This window comes from Helicoverpa zea, chromosome 20, assembly GCF_022581195.2.
Source record: "Helicoverpa zea isolate HzStark_Cry1AcR chromosome 20, ilHelZeax1.1, whole genome shotgun sequence".
In the NCBI taxonomy this organism is placed as follows: Eukaryota; Metazoa; Arthropoda; class Insecta; order Lepidoptera; family Noctuidae; genus Helicoverpa; species Helicoverpa zea.
In genome coordinates this window covers 7224128-7235465 of record NC_061471.1, presented here as the reverse complement: position 1 = coordinate 7235465, position 11338 = coordinate 7224128, and the positions used below count along the sequence as shown (strand labels likewise).

Here is an 11338-nt window from a genome sequence, read left to right as displayed (position 1 = left end):
ACTACGTTTTAAATTAAGAAAATAAAAAACTTCGCTGGAAGGAAAGAAAATGGGATGAAAATTTTAAAAAATAACATTTTAACATTTTCTTTAGCCTAATAGGCTGCGGTTTCTGGCTTGGATTATTGTAACATTATATTTGGCACAAGACTGCATGCTTTTAGAAGGTACGAAGGTATGTGCCTGTCGGGCCCGAGCAAAAAGCTTTTTAGCTCATGAAGTGCTGACAATGTCTTTTACAGCACCTATTTAGTGAAAAGATTTTCCGTCTTACCACAAAAACTTTTAAACGTCAGTTTATGCCTTGTCTAAAAAAATTTCAAATTATGACGTTGACATATGGTTCATTTTGCAACCATTTTTTTTAGACAAGTTTAAAACAGGCGTTTATGTTTTTTTAGTAAGGCCATTTATGTCTTGAGTATACCTATTGCTAGGCTTTTTTCCGGATTTCGGTTTTTATTTGGCTACTACTTTAGGGTTATGTAATAAGTAAATAGGTAATTAAAATAAAAATTGGGTTAGCAATCTAAAAAACTCTGCAACGTAGATATTCAATTCATTTGAATTCATTCCGTATAAGTACCAGCTTTAAGATAAAAATATGAAACTTTTTACTTCCGTATACATTTGTTTTGCTGATTTTTCTACCTAAATATATACATGCTAAATATATAAATGTTATGTATGCATTTAGGTAGAAAAATCAGCAAAACAAAAGAAGTAACAAGTTTCTTATTTTTTGTATGTTTTTTTTTTTTGTAAATTACTTTATCTTAAAAATCAAACAACAATAAATGCACAACAAATACATAAACATCACCAAAATAAATAAATAAACAATATCCAATTCTCACAACTAAAACCAAAACACAGCTTTAAAAAAGCAGTAACACCGAATAAAACAAATAAGCATCCAAGATAGTACATTCAGCTAAACATATTTCCTATCGCAAGACCCCTTGTTTCCGTACGATCGCGTTATTTATGCCGCAGCCACTTTCCGCTATGCAAATATCTCACATAGTTGACACGCCCGTGGACAGGTCCCACCGTCCAGCACGCCGTACGCTCAGCTGGACACAAATCTATTAAAATAATAGCCGTCTCATTCAATTCTCATAGCTCTCATCCTGTAATGACTCAGTTGAATACGCCACGCTTCACGCCGGACAGTCCGATTCCGACTGCGCGCCAAGACGCACGCGTGCCGCTGCGTAGCCGAACGTGCTTTACGAAATTCGAACGCCGCGTTCGGAATTCGAATAATATTCTAAAAAATATTGTGCCAGTTTGTGTGACCGAACAATTAAGTTTGCAGTGCGTGTGAATAAATTGGAATTTAATTTCTGTTTTTTATGGATGAATGAATTTTGTGGCAATATTTATTTTTTAAAAATATTGAATCAACTGTGTTAATTATTGGTGTGGTTTACCTTGGTTCGTGTCAAATTGTCTACTAACTTCTTTTAAGTAAGTACTCTAAATACTTTTAGAACTTGTTATTAATATTTGAGAGTTTAGTAATTATTTTAATGGTATCGATTTCTGTTGGTAGGTACTTATTGATAAATTATAAACTGTTCAAACGTTTTGGGAGAAGATTAATTTCACTAATGCGAGTAGGTGCTTAATGATATACGTTCGATATAATTAATAATGTTTGCGTAATTACTTAAGTTCCCATACTTTGGGAACTACATTAACGTGCCTAGTACATAGTACACCTAGTGTTGCCATGTTTCGCTGACTGCAATAAAGTGTGGAGTTACATTATCAGAATTTCGCGATAAAACGAATGTTGGCGCGTTTAACTTTATGGGGTGAATGCAACTGAAAGCTGGATTAATTGCATCCCCGAACATCCCCGCTGATCTATGGATTGCTATTTACGTCTATCTAACTTATGGTTACGATTATTAGGGCGCGAAATGTGCTGAAAATGAGGTTGGTTATGTTAATGAACTTTTTGGTATTTTATCTCACAACGTAGGTACAATTCGATCATAATCTAAAAGTTAAGGTACTATACATTATAAAATCGAAATACATTAATAAAATACAAATACCTACATAAGTATTATAAAAATATAAATAAAAGATGTTGACTTTATTATTTTCTTAAAGACATTTTTGTGCAAATCATGTGTCTGAATGGTTTAAATTCGTAACCTTTTCTACTAAATTATATTCTTATCTTTAAAGATGAGTAGTGATGTAACTTGTCGATGTCGATAAATTCTCGTATTAGGAGTTTGTAAGAGCTTTGTTGTGTTAACTTGAACATTGAAATATGAATGTAGACAGTATTTCATATTTGAAGGACAGGAAGATGTTCATTAAGGTTTGACGAGTGTTTAATTATAGGGATATATAGGTAGATAATGATGTGTTTACCTAATGCAATAAATGATATGATATGATATGGTATGACTTGGGTTCTGTATTTTAAGTACGTCTTAATTCGGATTTGAAGAGTTGCTTAACATATAGGTATAGGTACCTAAGTAGTAAGAAGTAATCAGATGTGCAGTAAGTATAAGAAATTTAGGTTTAATAATTTTGAAGTCTTTGAATTATAAGGATAATTAGACACTGATAAGTCTCTGCCTGACGATATTGATTGTAGCGTCGTCATAAGATCCTTAAAATAAGCGTTTATCTCCAAGATCGTCTTAAAACGTCTAACTTTGACAAAATGTATCTAAATCGAAAAGTATTAGCATGTTACATCTTCATATCATATCATACCTGTTTAATATGAACCAAGCATTGGCATTTACTCTTTATAAAACATTGTTGTTGATTTCTTGCGAATTTGTATAGGTAGGCACTCATAGAACTTTGTTGCTGATTTAGTTGATTCTAAAGCTCACATAATTATGTATATTTATTTAAAAATATACCTATTTGATATGCATCTAACTTTACACAATGATTCTTTTGTGAAATATCTATTTAGTGTACATCTGACTTTACACAATGATTTTCCTTAAATATGTATAACGATGTTTGTTTCTTTACAAATGGGTTTGATGTTCTTCCAAGGTTAACTACTAACGAGTGAACTTTATGCCATCACGGGTTAATGTCATACTACCAGTTTTACGATCGGCGAACTTTTGTCAGATATCTTATTTTTTTCTAGTTATTAAAAGTCAATTAAAATTCCATAAAAATATTGTAAATGCATATAAAACAATAAAACTATAGAGCCGATAATATGAAATTTAGTGAGGAGTCGTAAATGGCCAACTGGGGCCCGATTCTCCTAAGTTAATAATGTCAAAATCGAGTAGAAATCGAATCGTAATAGCAGTTTTAACCAAATCGGGCATTCTGCTACTAATAAAAGACCAATCGCATTCGATTGACATTTGATTGGTGTGCGATTGGTCTGCTATTTTGGTGATTTTGGTCTATACGGTAGTTTGCTGTACAATCATTTTGCAATCGTAAATCATTTGCAGACAAAATGATTCATTATTCAATGACAGAAAAGGATAAAAACGTGTATTTCAAAGAAAAAATAGCGGAATGCCACATACCCTTCAATCGTAATCGAGTCGGGATCGGATCTCAGTCGAATCGAGTCGAACGTGAATCGTATGACGCTTAAGTAAAATTAGGAGAATCGCGGCCCTGGTATAGACTATTTTTTATCCTGGTAACATAAAGGGTGCGTGAATTACGAAACTTCTTACTGCCTTCAGGACACGAGTGTAAATCCCAAAGTAAATCGGGTTACAGCTTGAACCTTTTATATCTCCGTCTTTCGAGGCTACGTTTTCTTCATATTGAGCTTAGAAATGTTTTTACCAGGGGATGTTGAGTTGCCCGGAAAAGTTACTCCGGTACTGGGCCACAAGGGGCTCCAAGCAGGAACATAAACAATAGGCAGTTACTGCATATAAAAAGACTGATTGGAACCCGACCAAGACATAGTTTGGGAAAAGGACTAGACAGATGATTACAATACGGTCCTTCAATGTTCTTCAGTATGCTTTCAGTTGCGTGCTAAACTTAGACAGACATTGTCGTGTCTCACGAAAATATTCATATGTCACTGAGGTTGTTTGATTACGTCTAGCCGGCTGCACACATAACAGTAATGTGTTGTGTTTTTTGTTTATTTTGGGAATCATCATATTATGATACATCTCACTCTTACACTTTTTTTCTCCTTTTTGATTGGTGGAAAACTATAATTTGCCCCTAATGCTATACGTGACAGAACGTCAGATTTCTACTGCCAGCTTATCCTCGGTTTGAAGCTCTTTGTGTACCAGGGCCGCGGTAACTCTTTCGGCCAATCCCGCAGCCGATTCAGGCTTCAGTGGAACGGGAAGATCTGTCTGTCCTTTCTATTCTTTATCGAATCCTTAATGTTCCTTGACCCAGGTAAATAGCTCTTTCAAACAATTCCATAGCTTTTTCTTTGTATGCAATATCTTATCTAGCACGCGTGTAATATACTCAATGACGAGCAACGAAGAATTGTGTAAGAGTCTTAAAATAATGGAAAAAATATAAACTCTTTTGTATTATAATCGTCCTTATTTGTCCTAAAGGTTATGTTTATATTTTCAGGTACTTTGTGCCTTTTTGAGAACCCTACCCTTCTTAATAATACAAAAACATTGGCAAAGTGCTTTGTTTTCGTTTCATCGTGGGATTAAATAGAGTCTGATCGAAAAACTATGCCGAAATATGATAAAATGTAAATTATTGTTATCCTAAATTTGGCTATTTTGGGCTAAACTATTTTGTATTTGATTCTCTTGGAGTTTTAGAGGTTTCACATTAGAATGTATATCTACTTTATGTATGTTATCATAGGTGAGGCACTTAATTTACAAATGGCATTGTGACTTACTGCTCCAAAAAGTTACGTTAATATCTCAAGTATTAAGGAAAATAAGTAGAAAACTACAAACCCGTTGTCGAACACCAGTTGGTCTGACCCGAGTATCTATGTAATGTATAGATAGATATAGTTACTCGTAGACAAGGGAACGTGCAATGTAAACTAGTTGACCGAATAAAATAATACCACAATTTTGCATAAAACAAATGAAATACACAGATCTGTCCGTATTTGAACAAATGGCAGAGATTTTCACCATTCCAAGATAAAGTTTTTATCTTTTATTCAGAGGGGCGTTATCTCTCGTCTCTGGCATCCCGGCATCGCGCTCCATTCAGACAGACTATGACCCACAGTTAGACGACAACTTTAAATTTTCCACTTTATTATTTTTATCAAACTCCGGAACCTTTTTATTTGGAAAATATTTTTCACTAGAGACTCGGTGACTTAATTACTCATTTTTTGCACTGTGTCTTTCACTTTCATTTGTTTTTGAACATATTTTTATTAATGAGGGCTGCATTTTTGAAAGCATTTCCGAGCGTTCATTATGCGTCCTCTGGTTACCGTAGCTCGTAGTGTTGTACCATAAATTCGATATTGAATTTCCCTTTAATAGTGTTGCGATAACATTTTCATATTCTCTCGATATTCAGTGGGGTAGTGATTTAAAACTGTATTACTTTCTTGTGCGGGTCGGGTTGGGGGGTGAGGGGTAAAAACTCGGATGTGTCAGCTGTCGTCTACGTTCTCTTTAGTAAAACAATTGGAATTGGGTCACTGTCTGAAAGCAATGGCCTATCGCCACTGCAGTTATGCATAATTCGGTTTTAACGTCTTTTAATATTGTTTGTTTTGATATTAATGGTGATTATGAGTGATTTACCTGATCAAACATTTTAATTTAGTATAATGAGCAAAACTTGACTGGTTCATTAAGAGGTCTGAATATAATTGCTGGATCGGGCTATGTTATTGAGTTTTATGGAACGGAACTGAATTCGGTTTTATTTTGACTTTCCTGTGTGTATTTTCTGTTCCTAGGATTGTTACCTATATGTACCGTTTCTGTTTTTGGAATTCTGCGAAAGGAAAGAAAGAATCATTTTTTTTTGTTTTCAATAGTACCGATATTTGATCCTTTATTCTGCCACACTCAAAGATTCCCTCTATCCAATGCTTGCTCCTATTTCGTTAGTTTTCTTTCAAACACATAGTTTTTCATTGGAAACTCTTCGCTAAGAGTAACCTCTCAACAGAATGCACGCCCATTCAACAAACTTTTGCACTAGCGATCCAAAAATTGAGTTCGTGGTTGAAAAATGTTGCCTTGTGACGGTTAAAAATCATCCTGCCACGCGCTGTATTCAATTTTCTTACTTTTGTCTACGAATTAGGATTTTGATTAGGTAGGTTTTAAGCTTTTTTAGGTTATTTATGAAATGACCTGGGTCATTTATAAACAACAAAAAAAAATGAAAAACTTTTTGGTAGGTATTGCAATGTCATATCGTAAGAATATAGCAATTCAAACTGAATTTGATCTAAAGATAGATAGAACCGTAAATGAGCGTGAATATTATAGAACCGGCTCTTCCACGTGGTTTTATCCATGTGCTGGCGATTTCGCCCATGTTTCGATTGAGTAGCTTCAACAATCAAACAATTATTCAAATATGTGGCAGTAGATCCAGTAATTTTGTGAAATTAATTCACTCTGACAAAACTTAACCTGCGTAATTAGATACTGTATGAACGAGCTAATTCGTCATATATGCTACGTGACATATTACATTATACCTAACCTACATTTATGTACTATAAGGAACCTTACCTGATCACAATCTTAAGCATTCTTCATATACAGCCTGTAATTATTGCGAGTATACTTAAGAGCAAAATTTCTTGGTGCGCTACAAGCATCGGAATTTCGCTGTGGAATTTGGATATCAAATGTAACAAAACTGTAAACTTTTTTGATTAGGCATCAACCTATATTTAGTCGCTACTATAATATTTTCAGACTTTTAGAAATATACTGTTACGTAAGAGTAGATATAAATATGTCTAACTCTCAACTTGTAAAAGTATAGTTTTTTTCAGTTTTTCACAACTCCGATCGCTTTAAAACATTTCTAATTTAAACAACTGACCCAATTACACGACTCAGTGTATAAAGCTATAAGTTGACATAACAACATATATACGTAATTCATACAATATTAAAATTGAATGTTGTCTGGATTAGCTTGAAACTCGACGCCGACATTAATTATTCAATACAAATCGCTCTGTGCACCTAATTAAGTAATTAAGCACAAAGGCAGGGCCACGATGAACTGTTAGTTTTAACTACGAGGATAAAAAGTTAATGTAGGTACTCACACCCTTTGAGTTCGCTAGTAGTTATGAACATGCATTACAAACTTTTTCATAATTTACTATGAAAACTAAAAGGTTTTAAAAATACGAGGAAGTGTTGTTTACGTGATATGGTTGTTTACTACTTCACAACACACATTTTAATATTTAGTTAGAGCAACACACTACTAACTTTTAGTCGGTCCATAGTTTGGTTGGGCGCATAAGCTGTATAGAGATGAATGGTAGTGCGCTCATTACAACGGTCAGCTATTCTGCCGGTATCAGACCGACTAAAAAGTTTCAAAACATTCACGATTACTTTCAAAATTATCAATCAACTAATGGTCCAACTATCGACCGACAGTTTAATCTGCAGTATACAAGGTTAAAGGTTACACATTTTCAAGGTTACACATTTTCAAGGTACAAGGTTAAACATTTTCATAAATAATACTAATAGCATTACAAAATAAGTTGAATAAAACAACTACTTATAACTAGTAATAAAAAATCTGTGATACATAATCTAAATAAAATTAGCGTCCTCCTCTCTTCTACGTTGCCGTGCCCTACAGGGTCCATACTGAACTATATTATTATGTAACACCTTTAAAACATATGGAGTGCAATAAACGTATTGAGTATTGAGTATTGAGTAAAAAGTTCAAAGTCCAAGTTTGCACAGGAGCACGTCTCCTTGCGTTTTGTAAATCAACGCCTTCTTGGCCCTTTTCTTAATATATTGAGGTCAGGTTCGAGTCTAACTAGATGCAACCGTATACCTACTACTGTATCTAGAACAACTGCATATTCATCATAGTGGAACAGAAAATTATGACTTCATTGTGTCAAAGCGTAAGATGGCGACAGGATCTTGCCAAAAAAAACATTAACTATTTACTAACTGTAGTCAAATTAATATTGTTAGTGTATTCACAGGCTTATATTTTATTTTTCCAGTAGGTAAATATATTAATATTACTGCCATAAGCCCACTTATTGTTCTGACAAATTGAAAAGCTGTCTTCTCACATTTTGCCTTTTAAAATGAAAATGAGACAGAATATATTAATATCAATAAAAATATATAATATGACGTATTTCCTTTAACTATTATTGATAACAAAAAATATATAACAACACAAATAAATCATTTTCATAAAACAATATTTTGTAGGTTAATTAACAATGTGGATTCAAAAGGTTTTTAATCAAAAATTGGATATTGTATTATGAACCAAGTTTACATACGTCCAATGAATGTGAATTGGTTATTTAATTTCTCTGAAACAATTAATATTTTATGTACTATATTATATGTGTGTTCGGTATATATTTCATGAAATAGAAATCATTAACCAACCACTATTAATTTAGAGTTATTTATTGTAAAAACAGCATTAATTATATTTGTAAATTTCCGGTGATTTTAAACGCTCAATTTACTGTTTAATGTACCTATTAGGTATATAATAAGTAGTTCCGTAATCCTAGAAAGACTAACCTTACCAGTTACTTATCTAAGATTATAAACCTATTAGTTGTTTAATTTCACAAAAGCGGGTGAGCCTTTCTTGTGTCAAATATGTACATGCACATTGTTTTTTTATGACTTACTAGCTTCCGCCCGCGGCTTCGCCCGCGTAGAGTTCGATTATATCGTTTCCGAGAGAATACTTCAAAAGTCCGGGATAAAGACTATCCTATGTTGTTTCTCAAGGTCAACTCTATCTCTGTACCAAATTTTATTAAAATAAGTTCAGTGGTTTAGACGTGAAAGCGTAACAGACAGAGTTAAGTACTTACGCATTGATAATATTAGCAGGGATTTACTCGGCCACTACTGAGCGCTCCTGAGCTTATGCACACTAAGAAATTGTGCATGAATACATACAAGTATAGCTTGACCGCTTTCTTAAGATGAAACATGTATAACATAATGTTTAAAAAAACTTAGGGCAGTATACTTACAAACATGTTAGTAATATAGTAGTCTTCCCCACTCATCGTCCTACAAGTAAAGCAAAAGTATCGCTTTAAAGCGCTGAAACTTCAGCCCAACCTACTCCAAGTTTCCGATGAAGATCACAATGAGACTACTTTAGCTTTCCAACTTATATTGAAAATATCTTCGGAAAATTGCCTCATGGAAGCAGCGTAACAGCGATTTAAACCAATACTTTAATGGCTCGGCTATATTGAATTAATAATAAATTGGAAACTAAAAGCTGAATACTGGGTACTAGTTGAATAGAACTAGTTTTATGGTAGATTGCTTTTATTATTAGTGAAGTACCTAAATAATTGATAGGTTACAAAAAGCTAAGGGATATTACCTACAACTTAATAACCATCAGTCGTTAACAAATGACAATCATTTTTTTATCGACTTCCCAAAAAGAGGTGGATCACATCGGATATTTATATTTTTGAGGTGGGACATCATCACACATGACCACCTCTCGCAGTGGTTGCAACGTCTCTCAGTGCTGATTGAAACCCATCATGTTCCTTCTTTAGCCCTTTATATACCAGGGTCTCAGTTACTCTTTCGCACGATCCCACAGCCCCGGTAGATGACTACCTTAAATGTATGAGACGAAAGAACTAAGGATCACATTATAAGACGCATTTAAAACAAATAAAAATGTGCAAAATTGAAAGAAAAACACTAAGAAAACTCGCAAAATGATAACATAACGTTTCTAATATGAATTATGACATTTACACGTTCTAAGTATAAGCTACTTCTCGAGTACGCCCGTAACTTATTACATGCTTGGCTATACAATGTAATATATCGTGATCTGCTTACATAAACATAATTTTTATGACAACATTTACAGCATAAAAGAGTATTTCATTTCCGTATGTGACAAACTCTTGGGTTAAGGAGATTATAAGTATGTCGTTACGATTGCCTCGTTGGTCTAATAGACGCATAGAACGACTGCTGTGCTTGGAGCCTCTAACACAAAGAATATTTATAAACAATCGGGACTTAAACGCAATATACAACTTTAAAGAGAGAATACATTTTTCTTTCAGTTTTAGAATTTTTCCGAATCGCACAGACCGTGATCATGGGTGGAAGAAACCCGGAGTCTGATTGGTAAGTGATGCACTCATGTATCGGAGAGTACGTTGTTAACTATAAGAAACGAGGCAGACAAAACCTATGTAAGTAGTACTGCCGGCGCCGCTGCGGGATTGTTCGCGCGAGTTTCCGCGGTCCTCTGGCACATAAAGGGCTTAAGAAGGAACATGATGGGGTTTAGTCACGCTGCACCCACAGCGGGAGGGTCATTTGATGATTTCCCGTAAAAAGAGATTGTGTGAAAGTCGACATGGCTAGAATGAATATTACTTGTGAGATGACGGCAGATAGAAGAGTAAGGAAGAAGAAGACATGGCAGGAGGACGATGACGACCTTTTATCTTTATCTGACTCTATCTATGCCCAAGGAGGCAGACAAAACCTACATTATGTACCTAAGCAATAAGTAATTACAGGGTTGAATTCTATCACAAATGGATAGATCTTCAATAACCAGTATCATGATACATCATCATGGCTATGGTTTGTGGCTAACTGAATACACTTGCGGTTGTCTCGACATATCACTTACAAAGATATGCATATCTCATGATATTAGCCCCAGACAGTTTAATTGAGATTGCCTTCGATGCGGTTCATTCCGGTTTGTGTTACAGGTTAATTATTTAGTGTCGTTGTAATGTGTATTTGGAGTTATTAGCTGTTGGGTACGCTTTAGTTTAATGTATTAATTATTACCTACTGATCTATAGTAATTATATAAAGATGAAGTGTTTGTAGGTTGGTGTTTGTTGTTGTTTGTTTGAACGCGCTAATCTCATGAACGTTGGACCAATTTGAACGAAATCCTTCAGCGCTGACTAGTAGTGACTAGCTTATTTATCGAGGAGGCTTTGGAAAGATAAAGACGATGTACCTTTTTGCCCAGGCACCAGCAACACAGTCTTAAATGTAATAAAAACTTTTTAGTACCTCTATAGATTTTTTTGTATAGTAAATAGGTACCTACTTACCTATTATGATGTGACGACCACACATAATTATTC

At 34.3% G+C, this 11338-nt stretch overlaps 1 protein-coding gene across 1 annotated transcript in view; it reads left to right on the top strand.

The window, feature by feature from the left end:
• The first annotated feature begins 1174 nt into the window (after window positions 1-1174).
• Window positions 1175-11338, top strand: part of LOC124640224 — a 143059-nt gene continuing 132895 nt past the window's right edge. Inside the window, exon 1 of the mRNA XM_047177903.1 lies at window positions 1175-1473. The gene's annotated coding sequence lies outside the window, so the exon portion shown is untranslated. The remainder of the gene's footprint in view (window positions 1474-11338) is intronic.